Source organism: Somniosus microcephalus, chromosome 6 (genome assembly GCF_052327205.1).
Source record: "Somniosus microcephalus isolate GS21.2 chromosome 6, FLI_Smic_1.0, whole genome shotgun sequence".
NCBI classification, from domain to species: Eukaryota; Metazoa; Chordata; class Chondrichthyes; order Squaliformes; family Somniosidae; genus Somniosus; species Somniosus microcephalus.
In genome coordinates, this window is record NC_140992.1 from 42,817,594 (window position 1) to 42,841,814 (window position 24,221).

The window sequence follows — 24,221 nt, forward strand, 5'->3', positions numbered from 1 at the left end:
GCTTCTCGAGGAATTATTTGAATAAGTGTTTAACTTGCTGGATAACTAGATAGGAGCACGTCTAGCGAGATCAGTACAAATATATTGAATGAATTGGCCTCAACTGCCTTCTGTGGTAGAGAACTCCAAAGGTTCACCACTCTCTGGGTGAAGAAATTCCTCCTCATCTCAGTCCTAAATGGCTTACCCCTTATCCTTAGACTGTGACCCCTGGTTCTGGACTCCCCCACCATCGGAATCATCCTTCCTGCATCTAGTCTGTCTAGTCCTGTTAGAATTTTATAAGTTTCAATGAGATCCCCTCTCATTCTTCTAAACTCTAGCGAATACAAGCCCAATCGACCCAATCTCTCTTCATACGTCATTCCTGCCATCCCAGGTATCAGTCTAGTAAATCTTTGCTGCACTCCCTCCATGGCAAGAACATCCTTCCTCAGATAAGGCGACCAAAACTGCACACAATACTCAAGGTGTGGCCTCACCAAGGCCTAGTACAACGGCAGCAAGACATACTTGCTCCTGTACTCGAATCCTCTTGCTATGAAGCCCAACATGCCATTTGCCTTCTTAACCGTCTGCTGCACCTGAATGCTTACCTTCAGCCACTGGTGCACAAGGACACCCAGGTCTCGTTGCACTTCCCCTTCTCCCAATCTATTGCCATTCAGATAATAATCTGCCTTCCTGTTTTTGCCACCAAAGTGGTTAACCTCGCATTTATCCACATTATACTGCATCTGCCATGCATCTGCCCAATCACCCAACCTGTCCAAATAATACTGGGGTTTCTCTGCATCCTCCTCACAGCATACACGCCCACCCAGCTTTGTGTCATCTGCAAACTTGGAGATATTGGCCCAGAAATTCGGGTCGAAGGCTTCCCGCGGGTGCAAGCCTCCGACCTGCACTTACCTAGCGCCCCAGCCGTTGAGCTGTGGGCCCGCATGGGATTCCCATCCTGGGTCTCCTCCAACTGCCGGCGCGCAGTGCTTGCGTATCCCAGGAGCGCAGTTAGTTCGATGCATCCCCTGGGATCACGTGGGCCATGGAGAGCCAATGGTAGCAGGGAATGCTTCATTCATAAGTTTGACAGGAATAGCTGTCAAACCTATAAATACTATAAGCCCCAAAACATCACTAAAACTTAAAATAAATTTAAAAAACAAAATCACATTTTTAAAATAATTATAAATTGCATGAAATAACTATTTTAAACAATAATTTAAATTTTTGAAAAAATTAATTACATTTTTTAACGGGGCTAAAAATAAACTTACCTTTCTTTAAAGTATTTAAAAATAATAAAGCTGTAGAAATTTTTTTTAATTTTAATTAATTCACCATTTACCTTGTTAAAAGCAGGCCTTGTGTCTGCTTTTTAAAAGTGTAACTGCTGGAGACTTACCCTCCAGGAGAAACCCACAAAAAAAACATAAGTTCGATGCGCAGGCGCTGCCTCTCTGGCGCATGCGTTCCACCTGTCAACCCCTTCTTTCAGGGGAACAGAAGTGCCAGTTTCCCGCGCATGCGCAGTGCATGCACGAAACTGGCACTTGCGTTGGGCCTACGCGTGAGTACCCAGCGCGTACTCACGAGTTGGGACCCGAATTTCTGGGCCATTACATCCAATTCCCTCGTCTAGATCATTAATATATAATGTGAATAACTGGGGTCCTAGCACCGATCCCTGCGGTATCCCACTAGTCACTGCCTGCCACTCGGAAAAAGACTTGTTTATGCCAACTCTTTGCTTCCTGTCTGCCAACCAGTTCTCTATCCAAGTCAGTACCTTACCCCCAATCCCATGTGCTTTAACTTTGCACGCTAATCTCTTATGCGGGACCGTATCGAAAGCCTTCTGAAAGTCCAAATACACCACATCCACTGGTTCTCCTATTCTACTAGTTACATCCTCAAAAAATTCCAGTAGATTAGTCAAGCATGTTTTACCTTTTGTAAATCCATGTTGACTTTGTCCGATCCTGTCACTGTTTTCCAAGTGCTCTGCTATTACATCTTTTATAATGGACTCTAGCATTTTCCCCACTACCGATGTGAGGCTTACCGGTTTATAATTCCCCGTTTTCTCTCTACCACCTTTTTTACATAGTGGGGTTACATTAGCTATCCTCCAATCCATGGGTACTGTTCCAGATTCCATCGAATATTGGAAGATGATCAGCAATGCATCTACTACTTCTAGGGCCACTTCCTTAAGTACCCTAGGATATAGATTATCAGGCCCTGGGGATTTATCGGCCTTCAGTCCCATCAATTTCCCTAACACCATTTCCCTACAAATACTGATTTCATTCAGTTCCTCTCTCTCATCAGACCCTATGTTCCCCGACATCTCTGGGAGGTTATTTGTGTCCTCTGTAGTGGTGCTTCTTAGTTTCCAAACAGGCAGGCCACTGGGCTGTGGGGCTTTTAACATCGAGTAGACGCGTGTCGAAATAAAACGTTCCCAAACGTAGCTTTGTCTTTTAAATGGTTTACTATAACACTTAACAAACAGAATTACAAAGCAAACACGTATAAACGAACACGGTCAAAAACTGTACTGCTCCAAACCTCACAGCTTCTGCCTCTTTCACCACGTGCAGTTTAAAACTGTAAGATGGCTGCACCCATGTGTGGCTTAGGGACTGTTCCATTGTGGCAAGAATGAAGGGGGTGTCGGACTATACTACTGGAGCAAGAAAATAGGGGGTTTCTTAATACAATAAGTCGTTCAGGTAAATTAACTGTATTATGCCATTTAGCCACTATTTTAAAGTATTTTCTTCAGCTTTTATGGCTCTTACATTCCGGCCCCTAATTGACTAGGCACATGAAGCATATCAATTACTCAAACATTAAGAGTCATAAACTAATGAGTTCGACATATTTACAATACAAGTGTCCACCTTTTTCTTTCGTTCAGGAGCTTTTCACGCTGCTTCTTGTAGCAGGCAGAGCTTTGTGATCGGTCTCTCCAGGGTACTGGTCTTGGTTTGCAAACAGACGCGACGAACGACGCCTCTGGAGTCTGGCATGGTCTTAATTATTTTTCCCATCAACCAAGAATTTCTAGGGGCTGAATCATCCACAATTAAGGCAATGTCTCCGACGATGAAGTTCCTCTTTATTTTGGACCATTTTTGACGCTCCTGTAGCAGAGGTGAGTATTCTCTTGTCCATCTGGTCCAGAAGAGGTCTGACATATACTGAACTTGCCTCCACTTCCGACGGGCATACAGATCTTCCTTTTTGAAGACTCCCGGGGGCATGGCTGGCTGTGTTTTCAACAACAACAGGTGGTTCGGAGTCAGGGCTTCGAGGTCATTGGGATCATCTGATGTCTTAGTTATCGGTCGGTCATTAATGATGGCTTCGACCTCGCACAGAACGGTTTGGAGTCCCTCGTCGTCCAGCGCTTGCTGCTTCAGTACAGAACTGAGTAGTTTTCTTACGGTGCGTATCTGTCTTTCCCAGACACCTCCGTGGTGGGATGCAGCCGGAGGATTGAAGATCCACTTAATTCCTGTTTGCATCATGGCTTCCTGTATTTTAAGCTGATTCCAACCTTCAATAGCTTCCCGTAGTTCTCTCTCCGCTCCGACGAAATTAGTGCCATTATCAGAACGCATAATGGACACCTGTCCTCTTCTACAGACAAAGCGCCGCAAGGCGTTAATACAGGAATCAGTGTCAAGCGTGTGTGCCACCTCAATATGAACTGCTCTGATGGTCAAACAAGTGAAAAGCACGCCATATCTCTTGACAAGGCTCCGTCCTCGCTTTACCTCGAAAGGCCCGAAATAGTCCACCCCTACGTTTGTAAATGGGGGCTTGTCTGGTAACAAACGGTCTTCAGGCAGGTCTGCCATTTTCTGCTCCCCAGCTCTAGCGTGTAACCGTCTGCAAACAATACATTCAGAGAGTATTTTTCTTATTACGGAATTAGCTCCTGGAATCCAGTATCTTTGTCTTAGCTTCGCAAGCACGTGATTCCTCCCACTGTGTCCAATACTCTGGTGTATATGCTGAAGAATGAGAGTAGCAACCCGGAGGTCCTTAGAAAGGATAGCAGGATGCTTGGCCTCCTCTGGCATAGCAGATTTGTTTAGTCTCCCTCCCACCCTCAGTACTCCATCTTGCAGTGTAGGGTCCAGCTTGTAGATATGACTACCTTTCTTGATTGGAGTATTTTGCTGTAGAGCTTCGGTTTCTTCTGGGTATCTTTGTCTTTGACTGAAGCAAACTATCTCCTTCTCAGCCTTGGCCAAATCCTCCACGGTCAATGAATTCTTGCTCAATGTGGTCTTGTGCTGATGCATATACTGCTGTAGAAGCATTCTCTGCTTATCAGGGTTACTTTCAGACTGACTGATAGTGGCTCGGTACTCTTTTCTCTTACCGCTCAGGTGTAGCAGCAACTCTTTCAACCTTAGAAACCATGCAACTGCTTTCCTCAACTGGTGCCATCCTGAGAAATGGTTAACAAGCTTGTTCACTGTGTCAAAGTTCTCTTTCGTAGTTATGAAATTTACTGTGACTGATCTCTTGACTTCAACGTCGTCTTCAGTAATCTGACTTGGCATATCTGGTCTTTCTGGCCATGATCTCTCTGTTTCCAGCAGATAACTTGGGCCTTGTATCCAAGTTTCACTCCTCATGAAGTTTTCAGCCTTCAATCCCCGTGAGGCTTGATCTGCTGGGTTTAATGAGGTGTTTACATACCTCCATTGAGATGGTTGTGTAGCTTCTCTAATGGATGAGATTCTGTTTGCTGCGAAGGTCTTGATGCGTATCTTCTCATTCTCTATATACTTCAGCACCGTCGTGCTATCCGTCCAGAAGACAGATTCTTCTAATGGGAGCTGTAACTCTTTACGCATCACCTGGTCAACTTTAACTGCAACAACCGCTGCCGTCAATTCCAGTCTCGGGATGGTGACCTGCTTCAGCGGAGCCACCCTGGATTTTCCCATGAGGAAGGCACAATGTTTCTGGCCCTGTTGATTTGTCAGCAAGAGGTAGGTAGCCGTGCCATAGCCGTCCTCACTGGCGTCCGAGAAATGATGTAGTTGAGCCGTCTTTGTAACTCCAAAACTCGCGGGCTTGATGCATCTACTGACGTTGAAGCTAGAAAGTTGTTGCAAATCTGTCAGCCATCTGTGCCATCTCTGAGCTTGACCTTCTGGGATATCTTCATCCCATCCTCTCTTGTCTCTACACAGCTCTCGTAGCATCAGCTTCACCGGCAGAATGAGTGGTGCCAGGAATCCGAGAGGGTCGTAGATGGAACTGACCACGGAGAGAATCCCTCGTCTTGTGGATGGTCTTTCGTTCACCATTATCCTGAAGTTGAACGTGTCTGACTCGATGCACCATTGTACACCAAGAGCTCTCTCGATAGGAAGGACATCGTGGCTCAGGTCCAGATCTTTGACTTCAGTGGCTCTTTCCTTTTCTGGGATAGAAGCTAGAACTGCTCTGCTGTTGCTTATCCACTTAGTCAGATGGAATCCTCCATTCGAACACAGAGTTCTAAGGTCTCTTGACAGTGCGATGGCATCGTCTTCTGTTGACACGGACTTCAGACAGTCATCGACATAAAAGTTTCTGAAGATTGTCTCCACAGCCTCGGATGGTGCTTTGCCCTTGCCATCTTCTGCAGTTTTTCTGAGAGCGTAGCTTGCACAGCTGGGAGATGATGTGGCTCCAAACAGGTGTACGGCCATTCTACATTCCACCATCGCTTCACTAACGTCGCCATCTGGCCACCAAAGGAAACGCAGAAGATCAGCATCTTCGTCAGGGATTCTGACTTGGTAGAACATTGATTCTATGTCTGCCATCATGGCAACGAGCTCTTGTCTAAACCTAGTCAAGACGCCAATGAGGGTATTAGTAAGATCAGGACCTTGAAGCAGCTGGTCATTCAATGAAGTTCCTCTGAATGAGGCGGCGCAGTCAAACACTACACGGATCTTTTTCTTCTTTGGGTGATACACCCCGTGATGAGGAATGTACCAGACCCTTCCATCGTCTCTGTTCAACTGTTCTTCGGGCACTTTTACAGCATAGCCTTTCGCTATGATGTTTCTCATGAGGTCTTTGTAGTCTTCGTGAAAGTCGGGGTTCTTGTTCAGCTTTCTCTTTAGATTGATGGCGCGTTGCTCTGCTATGCAGCGATTGTTCAGCATCTTCGCGGTCTGTCTTCTCAGTGGCAAACCAATGTGATAGTGGCCATCAATGAACTGTGTAGACCTTGTCATCAAACCCATGAACTGATGGTCTTCTTGTGACACCTCTGTCTTTTCCTCACAGCTGCGTTCTGAGAAGTCTGCGTTGAACTGCTGTATCAACAGCTCTTCAATGCTTGCGATAGAGATGCGATTAACTGTGACGTTTTGTCGTTCCTCCTTGTTCGACTTGTGGCCATCATCTCTCCTTACCGGTCCATTGATTACCCATCCAAGGGCTGTCCTGACGGCGTAGGGTCCGTCATCCTTGCTGTTTATCACCTGCCATGGCTCCATAGTTTTGTAGGCATTGGTTCCAATTAATAGGCCAATTTCTGCTTCAATGTATGGGAGACGCACCTTTTCTAGGTAGGGCCATCTATCCACATCCTTCTGCAGGGCTAGGTTCCCTATTCTAACAGGAATCTCCCTCTGTGTGAAAACATTAGGCAGGTCTATGAAGTCCTTCTCTTCAAGTCCACACACTTCTAGGTCTGACAGGATATAGCTTTGCATTGGCTTCTCATGACCCATGGTGCGTAATAGGATTTCTGTTCTTCTGCCTCTAACGTTCAGCTGTCGCATGAGTGATTCTGTGCAGAACGTTGCTGAACTACCTGGATCCATGAAGGCGTAAGTCTCCACAACCTTCTCACTCCTCTTAGACTTGATCCTTACTGGTACGATGGCAAGAATACAGTCACTGTCACCGGCCCCAGTGAGTCCACAAGTCTCTGGTTCTAGCGACACCAGAGCACTTGAAACAACCTTCTCGTCGGTATTGTTTTCTTCACTCTTCTTAGAGACTTGTTCTTCTTTATGGATATGCAGCAGACTGGGATGTTTCCGAGTGCACTCTCCGCATGTTGTTCTTTGCTTACAGTTTCTACTCAGGTGCCCCTGAGAGAGACATCCAAAACATAGGCCGTTGTACTTCAGGAATTCGATTCTGTCCTTATGTGGCTGTGCTTTGATGTCGCTGCAGAAATCCAATGTATGATTCTTCTGGCAGAATAAGCATTGCTTCTGAAAGGCATTAGCAGGCGTCACTGTGCTGCTCTTTTTGGGAGATGAGTTCTGGGGCCTTTCTTCCTCGGCCTGAGTGACGATAGTTGCAAAGCTGCTTCCCCTGGAACCACCTTTCCTGAGAGTCTTTGATTCAGCAGGCTCGGCTTTCACTCTTCCATCGGTGGTCGGGCTGACATCCTGAATGTTTCCAAACAATGGGTCCCTAGCAATTTTAGCCTGTTTGTCTATGAAATTCACTAAGTCTGCAAACCTGGCTCTACTTTTCCGTCTCTCCATTATCTCAAAGGCTGTTCTTCTCCATTGTTCTCTCATCCTGTAAGGAAGCTTAGAGATGACGATTCTCATAGTCATAGGATTGTCCATCTCTTCCATGAATTCAACATCCTCCATGGTGTTGCGACATCCTATGAGGAAGAGAACATATGCGTTCAATGCCTCTCCGTCTTCCGATCTGATCTGTGGCCATTTGGTAGCCTTTTCGATATATGCAGTGGCTATCTTCAGCTCGTTACCATAGTGCTCCTGCAGCAACTTCCTGACTTCTATGTATCCCCGGTCCGGTCTCATGTGTTCACAGCTTCTGACCAGGTCTTGTGGTTTACCACTGGTGTACTGTCCCAGGTAGTACAACTTATCACTGCTGCTCTCTGTCTTGGAGTCAATGGCTTGTTCAAAGGATCTGATGAAGGGCTTATACTTGAGTGGGTCGCCTTGGAACACTGGTATGTCTCTTTGAGGGAGTCGAAACAGATTCTGTTGTTTTACAAGCATCTCTGTAATTTCGTTCTGACGTTGCATCACTTGGTATAGGCTTCTCCCTGTGTCTTCAGGCCTCTGGTGGTCATCAGCAGGGTCTAGTCTAGACCGTCTGACGTCTGGGGTAGCATCACGTGCTCCTGTTAGTGGAGAGGCCACTCTTCCACGCTGTAATGCCGGGGAATTGCTTTCGGGCTCTGTTGTAACTCTTGAAGGTGCCCTGGATCCAACTCTATGTGGCAACGTTGACTGGCAGTGGCTCCCGCCGTCCCGTGAGCCTTCATAATCTTCGTACGCACTCAACCTGGCATCTGAGACCTCGATAGCTGTTTTCATCTCCAGCCGTTCTTTCTTTGCCTGCACCTGGGCCCGCTGGGCCTGCACTTGGGCCTGTTGGGCCTGCACTTGGGCCTGCAGTTGGGCCTGTTGGGCCTACAGTTGAGCCTGCAGTTGGGCCTGTTGGGCCTGCAGTTGGGCCTGCAGTTGGGCCTCTTGGACCTGCAGTTGGGCCTCTTCCCGTTCAAGAGCTTGCTTCTCATCTAAAGATGCTGCGCGCGCCATCAACGCCGCCCGTTCAGCCTCCGCTCTCATGCGTCGCGCCGAGCTTGTGGTAGAAGCGACTGACCTGCGTCCAGAAACAGAGCTACCTTCTTTTCGATTTTTGCTCGGTCTGGCGGAAGTCTCTGAAATGCTATCGTCTGGTCCGACTTCATCGTCAACCTTATCTTTCTCTGCTGTATCAGCATCTTGACGAATTTTTAACATCCACTGCTCCGTGGCCTTGATATAGTCCTTAATGCTGGTTGATTTAAGATCAAACCAGTCGTGCTGATCAGTGTTTCCCTCTTCTTCAGACAGAAGTGCTAATACATCTTCATTGAGTATATTAAATTCTTCATGCAGCTTGGAGAAATCGTAATACATCATGTCTTCAGCTTTCTTAATATTAGCATTATCTTCCATGAGACGATCAATTATCTTCATTTTTCCAGTTATCTGAACTAATTTAGCCTTCCTTGCACCTATGCTTCTATGTAACTTCTCTTCCCTTGCCTTTGGGGTGAGCTTTATTTCCCTCTTTTGGCCAGCAATCCTTCTGGCTGGGGGAAGCTCCTGGCCCCGTAAGGCCTCGGCCATTTTACCCGCAGCTCTTATTTAGCTTCTCAACAGAATGAACAAAGCAAGTAACAGTCACTGTACCTTCGCTTTCTTAAATTGTCGTCTGGCTCTGTGACCATTCATGTATACGTTCGCCGATGATTCCGTCCCTTCCTTCTTAGGGAGCTAGTTTTTGACTAATGTAATGGCGCTTCTTAGTTTCCAAACAGGCAGGCCACTGGGCTGTGGGGCTTTTAACATCGAGTAGACGCGTGTCGAAATAAAACGTTCCCAAACGTAGCTTTGTCTTTTAAATGGTTTACGATAACACTTAACAAACAGAATTACAAAGCAAACACGTATAAACGAACACGGTCAAAAACTGTACTGCTCCAAACCTCACAGCTTCTGCCTCTTTCACCACGTGCAGTTTAAAACTGTAAGATGGCTGCACCCATGTGTGGCTTAGGGACTGTTCCATTGTGGCAAGAATGAAGGGGGTGTCGGACTATACTACTGGAGCAAGAAAATAGGGGGTTTCTTAATACAATAAGTCGTTCAGGTAAATTAACTGTATTATGCCATTTAGCCACTATTTTAAAGTATTTTCTTCAGCTTTTATGGCTCTTACATCCTCCTTTGTGAAGACAGAACCAAAGTATGTATTTAATTGGTCTGCCATTTCTTTGTTCTCCATTATAAATTCCCCTGATTCTGACTGCAAGTGACCTATGCTTGACTTCACCAATCTTTTTCTCTTCACATATCTATAAAAGCTTTTACAGTCAGTTTTTATGTTCCCTGAAAGCTTACTCTCATACTCTATTTTCGCCCTCTTAATTAATCCCTTTGTCCTCCTTTACTGAATCTTAAACTGCTCCCAATCCTCAGATTTGCTGCTTTTTCTGGCCAATTTATATGTCCTCTCCTTGGATCTTATGCTGTCCCTAATTTCCCTTGTTAGCCACAGTTGAGTCACCTTTTTTGTTTTATTTTTATGCCAAACAGGGATGAACAAATTCTGTATGGCACCTTATCAAATGCCTTTTGGAAATTTAAATATACTACATCCACTGGTTCCCCCTTATCTACCCTGCTGGTCACATTCTCAAAAAACTCTGATAGATTTGTCAAACACGATTTCCCATTCATATAACTGTGTTGACTCTATCTAATCTTATTATGATTTTCTAAGTGACCTGTTACCATGTCCCTAATAATAGATTCTAGCATTTTCCCCACTATTGATGTCAGACTAGCTGGCCTTTGGTTCCTTGTTTTCTCTTTCCTTCCTTTCTTGAATAGCAGGGTTACATTTGGTACCTTCCAATCCACAAGCACTGTTCTAGAATCTAGGGAATTCTGGAATGTCAAAACCAATGCATCCACTATCTCTGCAACCACCTCTTTTAAAATCCTAGGATGTAGGCCATCAGGTCCATGGGATTTGTCGGCTCTTAGTCACAATAATTTCTCCAGTACTTTTTCTTTCCTAATATTAATTGCTTTAAGTTCTTCACTTTCCTTAAGACCTTTGGTTCCCCATTATTTCCAGTATTTTTTGTGCCTTCTACTGTGAAGACAGATACAAAATATTTGTTTAACATCTCAGCCATTTCCTTAATCCCCATTATAATTTCTCCTGTCTCTGCCTCTAAGGGACCCATGTTTACTTTCACTAGATTCATCATTATTACATACTTGTAGAAGCTCTTACAATTTGTTTTTATATTTCTTTAAAGTTTACTCTCATATTCTATTTTCTCCCTCTTTATCAATTTCCTGGTCATCCTTTGCTGATTTTTAAAACCCTCCCAATCCTCAGGCTTACTACACTTTTTGGAAACATTGCAAGCCTCTTCTTTTAATCTAATACTATCCTTAACTTCTGTAGTTAGCCATGGTTGGACCACTTTTCCCATGGAGTTTTTATTCCTCAAGGGAATGTATATTCGTTGAGAATTATGAATTCTTTCTTTAAATGTTTGCTATTGCTTATCTATCGTCATATCGTTTAATCTAATTTCCCAATCTACCGTAGACAACTCACTCTCATACCTATGTAATTGGCTTTGTTTACATTTAAGACCCTAGTTTCAGACTTAACCACATCATTCGCAAACTCAATATGAAATTCTATCATATTATGATCATTCTTCCCCACAGGATCCTTTATTATGTGATTGCTAATTAAACCTGTCTAATTACACAATATTAGATCTAAATTAGCCTGTTTCCAGTTGGTTCCTTGACATATTATTCTAGAAAACTGTCTTGAATGTATTCCATGAACTCATCCTCAAAACTATTTTTGCCAATTTGGTTTGCCCAGTCTATATGAAAATTAAAGTCCCCCATTGCATTACCCTTATTACATGCACTTCTAATTGGCTGCTTTATACTTTTTCCAACACTGTAACTACTGTTAGGGGGCCTAAAAACTACTCCCACCATTGTTTTCTGTCCTTTGCTATTTTTTAGCTCCACCCATACTGATTCTACATCCTGAGATCCTTTTTCACTATTGTCTTCAATTCATCCTTTGTTATCAGGGCTACCAACCCCCTCCATTTCCATTTTCCCTATCTTCTCTAAAAGTCAATGGGCTAGAAATTCATTATAGCCAAGAAATGGGCAGTGTTTAGACTAAAAATGGTTAAGCAGCGCCACCTGAAAATTGTCTAGGATTCACACAAAATTCGTGCTCACTCCTCATTAAAATGATTCCCATCTAAAAACTCAAGCTCATTGGTGGTACACTGAAAAGCTGGAGCAATATCGGGGGGGGCAGTCTAATTACAAGTGATGATTGCCACAGGCTTTTTTCACTACTTAAAGGGGAGGTTCATTAATGCTGCACCACCTCATTCTCAGCGTTGTTGGGTGTGCAACTGCCCCAACAATCCTAACAAGAAGAAGAAGAAGAAGAAGAAGGAGGAGGAGGAGGAGGAGGAGGAGGACGACGACAAAGAGAAGGAGCACTTATTTACAAATCCTGATGGCAGATCATCATGCCAGGAAGAGAGCCCGGAGGTTCTTGGATAAAGCTTTTCAGGCATTGGTTTTTGCATGGAGAGAAGGCAGATGGTCCTGTACCCAGCAACTGGCAGGAGGTCCTCACCACAAGCCTACCGGATTATATGGAGGGAGGTGGCACACTACATCACGGGGAGCACTGAGGTCCCCAGGTCCCACACCCAGTGGAGGAAGATGTTTAACGACCTCACACGGGTGGTCAGGGTGAGTGAAGGCTTCAACAAATGCTACATACCACCATCTGTACCACAGGCTTGACACACTGCTCAATGCACCACACCCACAGGACTCACCCACCAACAATCTCTACCTACCAATACTCACACCCACATCTCACACCTTGCACACAATGACAGCTATTCAACTATGGCAGGCACATCAACCAAACATACTGCACCACACTCACTCACACACTTTCCTTTCTCTTGTAGATCAAGATTGCTCACAATCGGCATGACCAGAAGCGGACAGGCAGGGGCCAAGCCCAGATTGAAGAGCTGAACCAGCTGGAGATGAGCGTGCTGGAGATCATTGGTCGCCAGGTTGTCGGCACCATGGCCACCGGCTACGTTGACCCCTTTGGGGATAACCACCGTATGTTCATTCCTAATCCTTCTTCTCACAATCCACTTCCTCCTCAGCCCACAATCTTTTCTCACTTTCAAGCTACTCATGCTGTATGCATACATTTCTGCCTTCCTGCCCCCCTCCCCTCACCATAACCCGATTCTTGTGCCTTTCAGCTTTCAGATAATCAGCAAGCACCTGAGCAGCCTGTCCCCGAGGTCACCACTGAGAGCAAGGGGGGAGAAGAGGAGGAGGAAGAAGACACCGCGACACTGCATCTGTCACTCAAACACACCAGCTCAGATATTGGCACTACGCATACTTTAGAGGCTAGTTCAGTAGCGGGATCTGCACAGGTTAAGGCACCAGGCACAAGTGGGCTGCAGCAAGGCCAGGGGGAAAGGGCATCTCGTGTGCCAGCTCCCCAGAGGGCGAGTCCGTTTCTGAGTTCTGCTGCATGGGACTCAGATGAGGACCTCGATGGGGAGGCCTTCGGAAGAAGGGTGATGGGCATGCACACGGAAATGATAGGTGCAATGGCAAGGCTGCCAGAGAGCCTCTCGGCAATGGGAATGAGCGTGGAGGATTCCGCCTCCAACATTGCACAGGACTCTGCGCAGAGCATGGAGCCCAGGATTTTCAGTCTGGAAATGATGGTACACTCCCAGAGACACCGTGGCGACCCAGACTTGATAGCGTGCAGGATGAGCGATGTCGCAGCTTCCATTGCAGCTCTGGGAGGTTATTTGTGTCCTCCTTTGTGAAGACAGAACCAAAATATATATTTAATTGGTCTGCCATTTCTTTGTTCCCCATTATAAATTCCCCTGATTCTGACTGCAAGGGACCTACGCTTCACTTCACCAATCTTTTTCTCTTCACATATCTATAAAATCTTTTAGTCAGTTTTTATGTTCCCTGCAAGCTTACTCTCATATTCTATTTTCCCCTTCTTAATTAGACCCTTTGTCCTCCTTTGTTGAATCCTAAACTGCTCCCTATCCTCAGATTTACTGCTTTTTCTGGCCAATTTATATGTCCTCTCCTTGGATATTATGCTATCCCTAATTTCCCTTGTCATCCACAGTTGAGTCACCTTTTTTGTTTTATTTTTATGCCAAACTGGGATGAACAAATTCTGTAGTTCATCCATGCGGTCTTTGAATGTTTGCCATTGCCTATCCACCGTCAACCCTTTGAGTGACATTCCCCAATCAATCCTACCCAACGCGCGCCTCAGACCATCGTAGTTTCCTTCATTTAAATTCAGGACCCTAGTCTCTGAGTGAACAACTTCATTCTCAATCTTAATGAAGAATTCTATCATATTATGATCGCTCTGACCCAAGGGGCCTCGTACAACAAGATTGGTAATTAATCCTTTCTCGTTACATAGTACCCAGTCTAAGATGGCCTGGTCTCTGGTTGGTTCCTCAACATATTGGTCCAGGAAACCATCCCGTAAACACTCCAGAAATTCCTCCTCCACAATATTGTTACTAATTTGGTTAGCCCAATTTATATGTAGATTAAAGTCACCCATGATGACTACTGTGCCCTTATTGCACGCTTCTCTAATTTCCCTTTTATTGCCATCACCAACCTCCGCATTACTGTTTGGAGGTCTATATACCACTCCCACTAACGTTTTCTGCCCCTTGGCATTTCTCAGTTCTACCCATACAGATTCCACATCATCAGAGCTAATATCCTTCCTTACAACTGTGTTAATCCCTTCTTTAACCAGCAATGACACGCCACCTCCCTTTCCTTTTTGCCTATCTTTCCTGAATATTGAATACCCCTGGATGTTGAGTTCCCAGCCTTGGCCACCCTGGAGCCATGTTTCCGTAATCCCAATCAAATCATAAGCGTTTACCTCTATTTGCGCAGTTAATTCATCCACCTTATTATGAATGCTCCTCGCATTAAGGCACATAGGCCTAGAAATTCAGTATAGCCACGTTTGGGCCGCTAAGTTTGCGCCCGGCGCAAAGTCGCGCCACCTTCGCCAATATTCAGTCGCATCGCCCCAAGAAGTTGCTGCTGCGCTAAAACAGGCGATGCACGACTATCTTTAGGCGCAAAGCCGGCGGTGCTGAGCGATACCCCCGAGGCCGGGCGCAGCGCAGGTGCGGCGAGTTGTTGATTGACGGCAGACACTCTGGCGCCGGTCAGCTCTTAAAGGGGGAGGGTGGATTTGTTTGCCTGCCATGCCCTGCACACTGCAGCCCTCAACCTAGGCCTGACCACTTCTGCTTCATCTGCACAACGCCCAGGGCTATGGAGAAGGCCAGGGAGAGAGCGCAGCGCTTCAGCGACGGTGACCTGAGGGTGCTGGTTGGCGGAGTGGAGCGTAGGCGCCATGTTCTGTTCCCAGAACGTGGCAGGAGGCCGCTGCCCAGCGCCTACCGGAAAGCCTGGAGGGAGGTCTCAAACAGGGTGACTTCCAACAGCGTGGTTGCCAGGACTCCTGTGCAATGCCGGAAAAAGTTCAACGACCTCACTCGGGTTGTCAGGGTGAGTACCCTTTCCAGTGTCCTCCTCATCCCTGCATGTGCACCTCAGTTTATGGGCAAAGGGACCTGAAAGCCCTAGTGGCCAGCCCTCATCCAGCAGCTATGGGACTGTCATGAAAATCACTTGCACATTCAGCACTTTACACACTGTACAAGCTATTCGACCATGGGAGGCATTGCAGACAAGATCAGGGCTTCACACTGTACTTAGATGCCGTCCTTTCTCTTGCAGGCCAAGGTGGCGCACAACCGGCGGAAACTAAGTGAGACCGGGGGAGGCCGTCCTGACGTCAAAGAGCTCTCCGACCTTGACCAGTGTGTGGAGCGCATTATGGCAGGCCGGCTGATTGGCCCCGTCGCCAGTGGAGATGCCGACCCTGTTCTGGGCACCAATGGTAAGGGCATCACCTTTTTGACCTCTCTCTTTCCACTTGCGCCTCAGATCAGCATCCTTTGCCACTGTCCGACCAATGCAGTGCATGGCAGCACTCATGCCTCCCTCGCTGCCACCCTGTCCTCACTCTAAAGCTACTCTTGTGCCTTCCTGCTTTCAGATGGTGAACCGCCAGGTGGGGAGGCGGGCCATCAAGCTGCCACTGTCAGCGATTCCAAATTCGAGGAGGAGGAAGAGGAAGCCGGCCCATCAGTGCCACCCTCAGCCGCGCCAGTCCATGGCGATGAAGGGGACAAGTCTTCCCTGGAGGGGAGCCGGGGGGAAGGGTCGGAGGAGAGTGAAGCTCCGGGGCCCAGCGGCCTGCAGCAACGCGGGAGGGGTGGGGAAGCTCGGCGGACTTCTCCCCAGAGAGTGAGTGCGGTCTCCAGTCCTGCGACGGTGAGCGCAGAGGAGGTGCGGCTCCTGGAGGAAATGGCCGTCCAGGCTGAGCGCAGGCACACTGAGCTCATGGCTGCAGTGGCAAGGATGCCTGACTCCATTGAATCTCTGTCAAGGAGTGTGCAGCAATTTGGAGCAGCACAGGCCAGGAGTCTACAGGACTTCGAGGCAGCACAGGCGGCTTCGAGCCAAGTGCTCAGTCATGCCGTCCATTCACTGGCTGTTGTCATGCGGACACAGACCAGGGCCACATGGGCACGAACTGCTGCCACCCTCGCTGGATCAGCCAGGCATCGCCAGGGCACTCGCCGCGCAGCAGCAGCCCAGCAGTCTGTTCTTCAGCTGTTTGCTGCGCATGCTGCAGTGCTGGCCCGTGCGAGTGCCAATGTATCAGGCGACCAGGGAGCACCTGCGATCTGTCAGGTTGGCACCATTCCTGCAGCCGACACTGCCACTCCGCCATTGCAGCTGCCACGAGCCGCTGGACAGACTGCTGCCGCCCAAGCAGAGTTGGAGCAGTCAGCAGCCGGCCCCTCCAGGGCCAGAGCTGGTGCAGGCCAACCCCCAAGGGCATCTGCCATCTCGCCATCTGACCCTCAGCAGCCTTCCCCCAGCCTTGCTACAGCCACTGGGCTCCCATTGAGGAGGAGCTGCAGGGCGGGCAGGGGCCAGGCAAGGTTGCGAAAGGCATCGCCCTCGCAGGGCAAAAAGTAGAAGGTCTGCACAAATGCTTTGTGTTTGTTGAAAGGCCGAGACTGGTGTAGTTGTGTTTTTGTAAGGCCGAGACTGGTGTCTTTCTTTGTTTTTGTAAGGCCGAGACTGTTCGTTTTGTGTTTTTGGAGGGGGCTTCTCAACATGAGGTTGTAATGTGGGAAGGGCAGATGTTTGCAATAAATTAATGTTCTTAAATCGCACTGTGCATGGTTTTTTTTGCAAGTCCTGGTTGCCCTGCTCGGCTGAGGGCTTGTGGAGCGGCTACATTCATCTGCTGACATTGGCACAAGCCATTCCCTGAGAGGGGGCCTGGAACCGACGTTCAATAAGCCGGCGACGGGCGGCCCTTGCACTTTCTGCCTCCCTCCTGTGCTGGTCCTCCTCCTCCTCCTCCTCCTCCTCCTCAGGTGGTCCTCCAATCTCTGGTGGCAGTGGCTGAGTCCTGCGGATAGCCAGGTTGTGCAGCATGCAGCACACGACCACGAAATGGGAGACTCGCTCCGGCGAATATTGTAGGGCTCCACCAGAACGATCCAGACAGCGGAACCGTTGCTTCAGGACGCCGATTGTTTGCTCAATGATGTTCCTGGTAGCTTGATGGCTGTTGTTGTATCCCTCTTCAGCAGGGGTGCTGGGCGCACGGAGCGGGGTCATCAGCCAGGTACACAAAGGATAGCCTTTGTCCCCGAGAAGCCATCCTCGTGGGTGAGGCTGGGCCTGGAACATGTCTGCCACAGAAGTCTGGCGCAGGATGAAGGCATCGTGGCTGCTGCCTGGAAAGCAGGCATTGACAGCTAGGATGAGCTGCCTGTGGTCACACACCAGCTGGACATTGAGCGAATGGTGGCCCTTCCGGTTGCGGTAATCCTCGGAATTCTCCAGAGGTGCCCGCTGTGGTAAACCACTTTTATCATTCACTACTGTTACACTATGGTTATCACTGTTATATCGTTACACTATGGTTATCACTGTTTGCACTGTTGTATCACTACACGAGGTCGCCTCTTGCCACGCTGTTATACCTGGGCTGACCACTGCTGACTCCGCCCATAGCTCCGCCTACTTGCCCAGGTATAAAGGTGGTCGACTGGCTGGTATTCCTCCTTGTTGGATCCGATCACCCACGAGGGTGGGCTCTGTTATTTAGCCAATAAAAACCTATAGTTACTTTCTTAACTCGTCGCTTTTCATTGGATGAATTGATAGGTGTATCAATTTTATTGGCTAAATTTTAAAAATGTCTAACGAACCGTCAGACCAGTCAGACGCCCAGCTACAACAGCCACAGCAGCCGGCCTGGCTGCAAGCCCTCCGACCGCCGTACCTGGATCTAAACCCACAGGCAGCAAACTCAGCCCTCGACTTCAAACACTGGCTGAGCTGTTTCGAATCCTACCTGGGAGAATCCGGCGTGCCTCAGAGATCCAAACTAAGAGTGCTGACCGCCCAAGTGAGCCCTAAAGTATTCGCACTCATACAGGACCTTACTACATACGAGGCCGCCATCAACCTGCTGAAACAGCAGTACCGGAGCCCGGTAAATTCTATGTATGCCAGACACCTCCTAAGATCCCGCCCGCAACAGCCAGGAGAGTCTGTAGATGAATTTTTACGGGCGCTACAAACACTCGGCAGGGACTGTGACTTTAAAGCGGTAACAGCTGCAGAAAATACTGAAGAGAATATCCGCGATGCCTTCGTGAAAGGCCTTCGGTCCGACTACTCACAGCAAAGACTGCTCGAATCAAAGGACCTCGACCTGAACACAGCTGCAGCCCTCGCCCGCTCCCTGGAAGTGGCCCATCGGGACCTCGAGGCGTATTCCAGGTACTGTACTGTGTGACCCTGGGACTCCGGCCCGACCCCGGCCGCAATACCCCTCGCAACGCCGCCTCCGGGACCTACCTCAGCGTCGGCGTCCCAGAACCGATCGGGACCGCCACCCCCGGTACCGGCTGCAACATCGGACCCCCGCGATCGGGCCGCCGGCTGCTTCTTCTGTGGCCAGGCGAAACACCCGAGGACGCGCTGCCCTGCGAGAAACGCGACTTGCTCCCATTGCCAGAAGAAAGGCCACTTCGCTAAGGCCTGCAGGGGGAGAGCCACAGACGCCAGCAGTGCCTCATGCGAATTGTGGGGGCGGCCATCTTTCATCCAGGCCACAGATGCCAGTATCCCCTCGTGTGAGTCGTGGGGTGGCCATCTTTGATCAAGGCAACCGACACCAGCAATGCCTCATATGAGTTGTGGGGGCAGCCATCTTATTCAACCTCATGGGCACCGCCATTTTGTCCACCACAGTCGACCGCCACCTTGTCGCCAGACCCGACCACCGCCTCACCCGCAGACTACAGCAGCTCGCTCAGCCATACACTAGCCTCCGTCACACTGGACCAAGCTCGCCCGCATCACCTGTCCAAGTCCATGATGGACATCAAAGTAAACGGCCACGCCACGACCTGCCTGTTCGACAGCGGAAGCACGGAGAGTTTCATACATCCAGACACGGTGAGCCACTACTCCCTCACTATCCGGCCAACGCGCAACCGGATCTCGATGGCATCGAGGTCCCATTCTACAGACATCAGCGGCTACTGTATTGTGACCCTGTCGGTTAGGGGCACGGAGTATAAAAATTTTAAACTCCTCGTCCTGCCCCAGCTCTGCGCTGCCGTCCTACTAGGGCTGGACTTCCAATCCCACCTGCAAAGTGTCACTTTGGCATACGGTGGACCCCTCCCCCCACTCACAGTCGACAACCAGCAGCCTTTAAACCGCCCACCGCATACCACCTGCGGCCTATCCACCCTCAAGGTCCCGCCCCCCTCCCTGTTCGCTAACCTCACCCGCGACTGTAAACCCGTCGCCACCAAGAGCAGGCGGTACAGCGCCGGGGACAGAGCTTTTATTAGCTGTGAGGTGCAGCGTCTCCTGAAGGAGGGCATCATCGAGAGGAGCAACAGCCCCTGGCGTGCCCAGGTCATAGTCGTTAAGACCGGCGATAAAAACCGCCTAGTCATCGACTACAGCCAAACCATAAACTGGTACACCCAGCTGGACGCATACCCCCTTCCCCGCATATCTGATATGGTCAATCAGATTGCGCAGTACCGGGTATTCTCCACCATCGACCTTAAGTCGGCCTATCACCAACTCCCTATCCGCCCTGAGGACTGCCAGTATACAGCCTTCGAGGCGAACGGCCGCCTCTACCACTTCCTTAGGGTTCCCTTCGGCGTCACCAACGGGGTTTCGGTCTTCCAAAGGGAGATGGACCGGATGGTTGACCAGAACGGGCTGCACGCCACGTTCCCCTATCTAGATAGCGTCACCATCTGCGGCCGCAACCGGCAGGACCACGATGTTAATCTGGAAAGATTCCTCCGTACGGCCCAACGGCTGAACCTCACCTACAATAAGGAGAAACGTGTGTTTAACACCTCGCGCCTTGCCATCCTCGGCTGCGTAGTAGAGAACGGAGTCATCGGCCCCGACCCCGAAAGAATGCGCCCCCTCATGGAGCTTCCCCTCCCCCACTGTCCAAAGGCGCTGAAGAGAACACTGGGGCTCTTCGCCTACTATGCCCAATGGGTGCCAAATTATGCGGACAAAGCCAGACCCCTCATGAAGTCCACCTCCTTCCCCCTGACGGCAGAAGCGTGCGCAGCCTTCTCCCTCATTAAGGGAGACATTGCTAAGGCCACAATGCAAGCGGTGGATGAGTCTATCCCTTTCCAAGTGGAGAGCGATGCATCCGACTTCGCCCTAGCCGCAACCCTCAACCAGGAGGGGAGACCGGTGGCCTTCTTCTCAAGGACCCTCCAGGGCCCTGAGATCCGACACTCTTCGGTCGAGAAGGAGGCCCAGGCAATCGTGGAGGCTGTACGACGCTGGAGGCATTACCTGGCAGGCAAACGATTTACCCTCCTCACCGACCAGCGTTCAGTCGCTTTTATGTTTAATAACAAGCTGAGGGGCAAAATCAAGAACGACAAGATCTTGAGGTGGAGAATCGAGCTCTCCACCTATGATTATGATATCTTGTACCGGCCTGGTAAACTGAACGAACCCCCAGATGCTCTATCACGAAGTACATGCGCCAACGTGCAAACTGATAGACTGCAGACCCTCCACAATGACCTCTGCCACCCCGGGGTCACCAGACTTCACCACTTCATTAAGGCCCGCAACCTGCCATACTCCATCGAGGAGGTCAGGACCATGACCAGTAACTGCCAAACCTGTGCCGAATGCAAACCGCATTTCTTTAGGCCGGACAGAGCAAGCCTCATCAAGGCCACCCGCCCCTTCGAGCGCTTGAGCATCGATTTTAAGGGGCCCCTCCCGTCCTCTGACCGTAATGTGTACTTCCTCAACATCATTGATGAGTACTCCCGTTTCCCCTTTGCCTTCCCCTGCCCAGACATGACCAGCACCACGGTCATCAAATGCCTGAACGACCTCTTCGCCTTGTTCGGGTTCCCGAACTATATACATAGCGACCGGGGCTCCTCCTTCATGAGCGAGGAACTTCGCCAGTTCCTATTAGCGAGAGGTATCGCTGCAAGCAGGACCACCAGCTACAACCCCCGAGGGAACGGCCAGGTGGAAAGAGAGAACGCGACTGTCTGGAAGGCCGTTCTCTTAGCCTTAAAGTCTAAGGGCCTCCCAACCTCTCGCTGGCAGGAAGTCCCCCCGGCAGCGCTGCATTCCATCCAGTCACTGCTTTGCACTGCCATTAACGCCACCCCCCATGAACGAATGTTTGTTTTCCCCAGGAAATCGACTACGGGAATCACGCTGCCAACTTGGCTGACTTCTCCGGGGCCCGTCTTACTGCGAAAGCATGTGAGGGCCCATAAAACGGACCCCCTGGTCGAGAGGGTGGTCCTCCTGCACGCCAACCCCCAGTACGCCTACGTGGCATACCCAGACGGGCGGGAGGACACAGTCTCCTTACGAGACCTTGCACCCTCGGGCACCCCTGAGACACCACCGTTACCCCCCACCACCCCCCCAAATCCAGCCCAGGTAGACGGCATGCCGGAACCCCACGAGCCTTCGTCAACCACGCAGACACCAGCATTAACACTGGAGACTGCAACACCGCCGCCGCTGCTGCGCCGATCAGAAAGACTTACGAGGCCTCCGGACAGACTGACATACCCGAACTGGTAGTACACTTCACCCCGCCGGACTCAAATCTAAACAAGGGGTGAATGTGGTAAACCACTTTTATCGTTCACTACCGTTACACTATGGTTATCACTGTTATATCGTTACACTATGGTTATCACTGTTTGCACTGTTGTATCACTACACGAGGTCGCCTCTTGCCACGCTGTTATACCTGGGCTGACCACTGCTGACTCCGCCCATAGCTCCGCCTACTTGCCCAGGTATAAAGGTGGTCGACTGGCTGGTATTCCTCCTTGTTGGATCCGATCACCCACGAGGGTGGGCTCTGTTATTTAGCCAATAAAAACCTATAGTTACTTTCTTAACTTGTCGCTTTTCATTGGATGAATTGATAGGTATATCACCCGCAAAGCCACATGCGTGCAGTCAATGGCGCCCTGCACCATGGGGAAACCCGCGAATGCTGCAAAGCCCATTGCACGCTGTTGCTGCTTGGCAAGGGCCATGGAGAAGGAGATGAACTGACGTCTCCTTTTGAAAAGGGCATTGGTCACCTGGCAGATGCAGCAATGCACGGCGAACTGGGAGATGTTGGAAATGTCCCCAGTAGCAGATTGGAAGGAGCCAGTGGCATAGAAGTTGAGAGCCACCATCACCTTCACTGCCACCGACAGAGACATCCTGCTCCTCAGATGTGGCTGCAGATCACCGCCAAGCAGGTGGCAGATCTCTGTGACCACCTCCCTTCGGAACCGCAGCCTCCGAACACACTGCTCGTCAGACATGTTCAGATAGGAGAACTGCTGGCGGTATACCCTGGGTGGGTAAGGCCTCCGTTCCCGACGCCTGTTGCCCCCTCTCCGTCTAGCCAGGACTGCCACTCTCTCACGGCGTCTGTGAGCCCTTTGGATGCAATGGAGAAGGCCAGCGTTTGCACTCATTGCAGCCCCCATTATATGTTAGCAAACAATGATATGTCAATGAAGGCAAAGACAAGTGGAAAGCTGTGGCCTGAAGCCACAAGTACCTGTCTGAGTGTTGAGCCAAAGCAGAAAGCTCTCTACCATGGTCTCTCTGCAAAGATCCGTCTCTCAAGAAGGAGTGCTGCGAAATGGCAGCCTTTTCTAGTGCAGGAGGAGTGCCCTTTGCTTTGCGCTCCCCGCGCCCCGCATCGACTGAGAACCGTTCCCCTCTACCAGTCGCTAGGGGCGCCAGGCGCACAATAGGGCGTCGCGACTGAATTTCCGGTTTGGGGCGCACAAAGGGCGTTGCACGAGGAAATAACGTCAAGGTCTGCGCGCGCAGCTGAGCGCGCGCAAAGACTTTGCGCCGCTGCTAAATCGTGAGTGAAGTTGGGGAGAGGCGCAGATCACGCTGCGCCTGGCCGCTAGCCGCCTAGCGCCCAACATCTCCTCCTCCTAAGGCGCTACCGGCTGGCGCAAGCAACTGAATTTCTAGGCCATAGCCTTCAGGCTTGTTTTTTTAACGCTCTTAGACCTATTAGAATTATTATTTACTGTGGCCATGTTTGATTTAAACTGTTGATTTCTCTGACTGCCACTTTTGTTTTTCTCCTTCCTATCTTTTTCTTTTATCCTTGTTTGCCTTTCCTCTGTCCCTCTGCTCAGGTTCCTAACCCCCTGCCATTTTAGTTTAAACCCTCCCCCAGAGCACTCGCAAACACTCCCCCTAGGACATCGGTCCTGGCCCTGCCCAGGTGCAAACTTTCCGGTTTGAACTGGTCCCACCTCCCCCAGATCTGGTTCCAATATCCCAGGAATTTGAATCCCTACCCCTCACACCATTCCTCTAGCCACGTATTCATCTGAAGTATCCTTCTATTTCAGGTAGGTCAAGTGGTGCAAGTGTCAGTAGGTGACAATTTAGGGAACAGTGATCATAGTATCATAAGGTTTAGAATAGCTATGGAAAAGGAGAGGGAGCAATCTAGAGTAAAAATGTTTAACTGGGTGAAGGCCAATTTCAGTGGGATGAGAATGGAGCTGGCCCAGGTAAACTGGAATCAAAGTTGACAGGCAAAATTGCAATGGAACAATGGGCTGCCTTTAAAGAGGAAATAGTTCAGGTACAGTTGAGGTGCATTCCCACTAGGGGGAAAGGCAGGGCAACTAAAGTCAGGGCTCCCTGGATGACGAAACAGATAGAGAATACGATGAAGCAGAAAAAGAGCACATATGACAGATGTCAGGTTGCAAATACATCTAAGAATCAGGCTATATATAGAAAGGGGAAGTGAAAAAGAAAATAAGATGGGCAAAGAGAGGGTATGAGAATAGA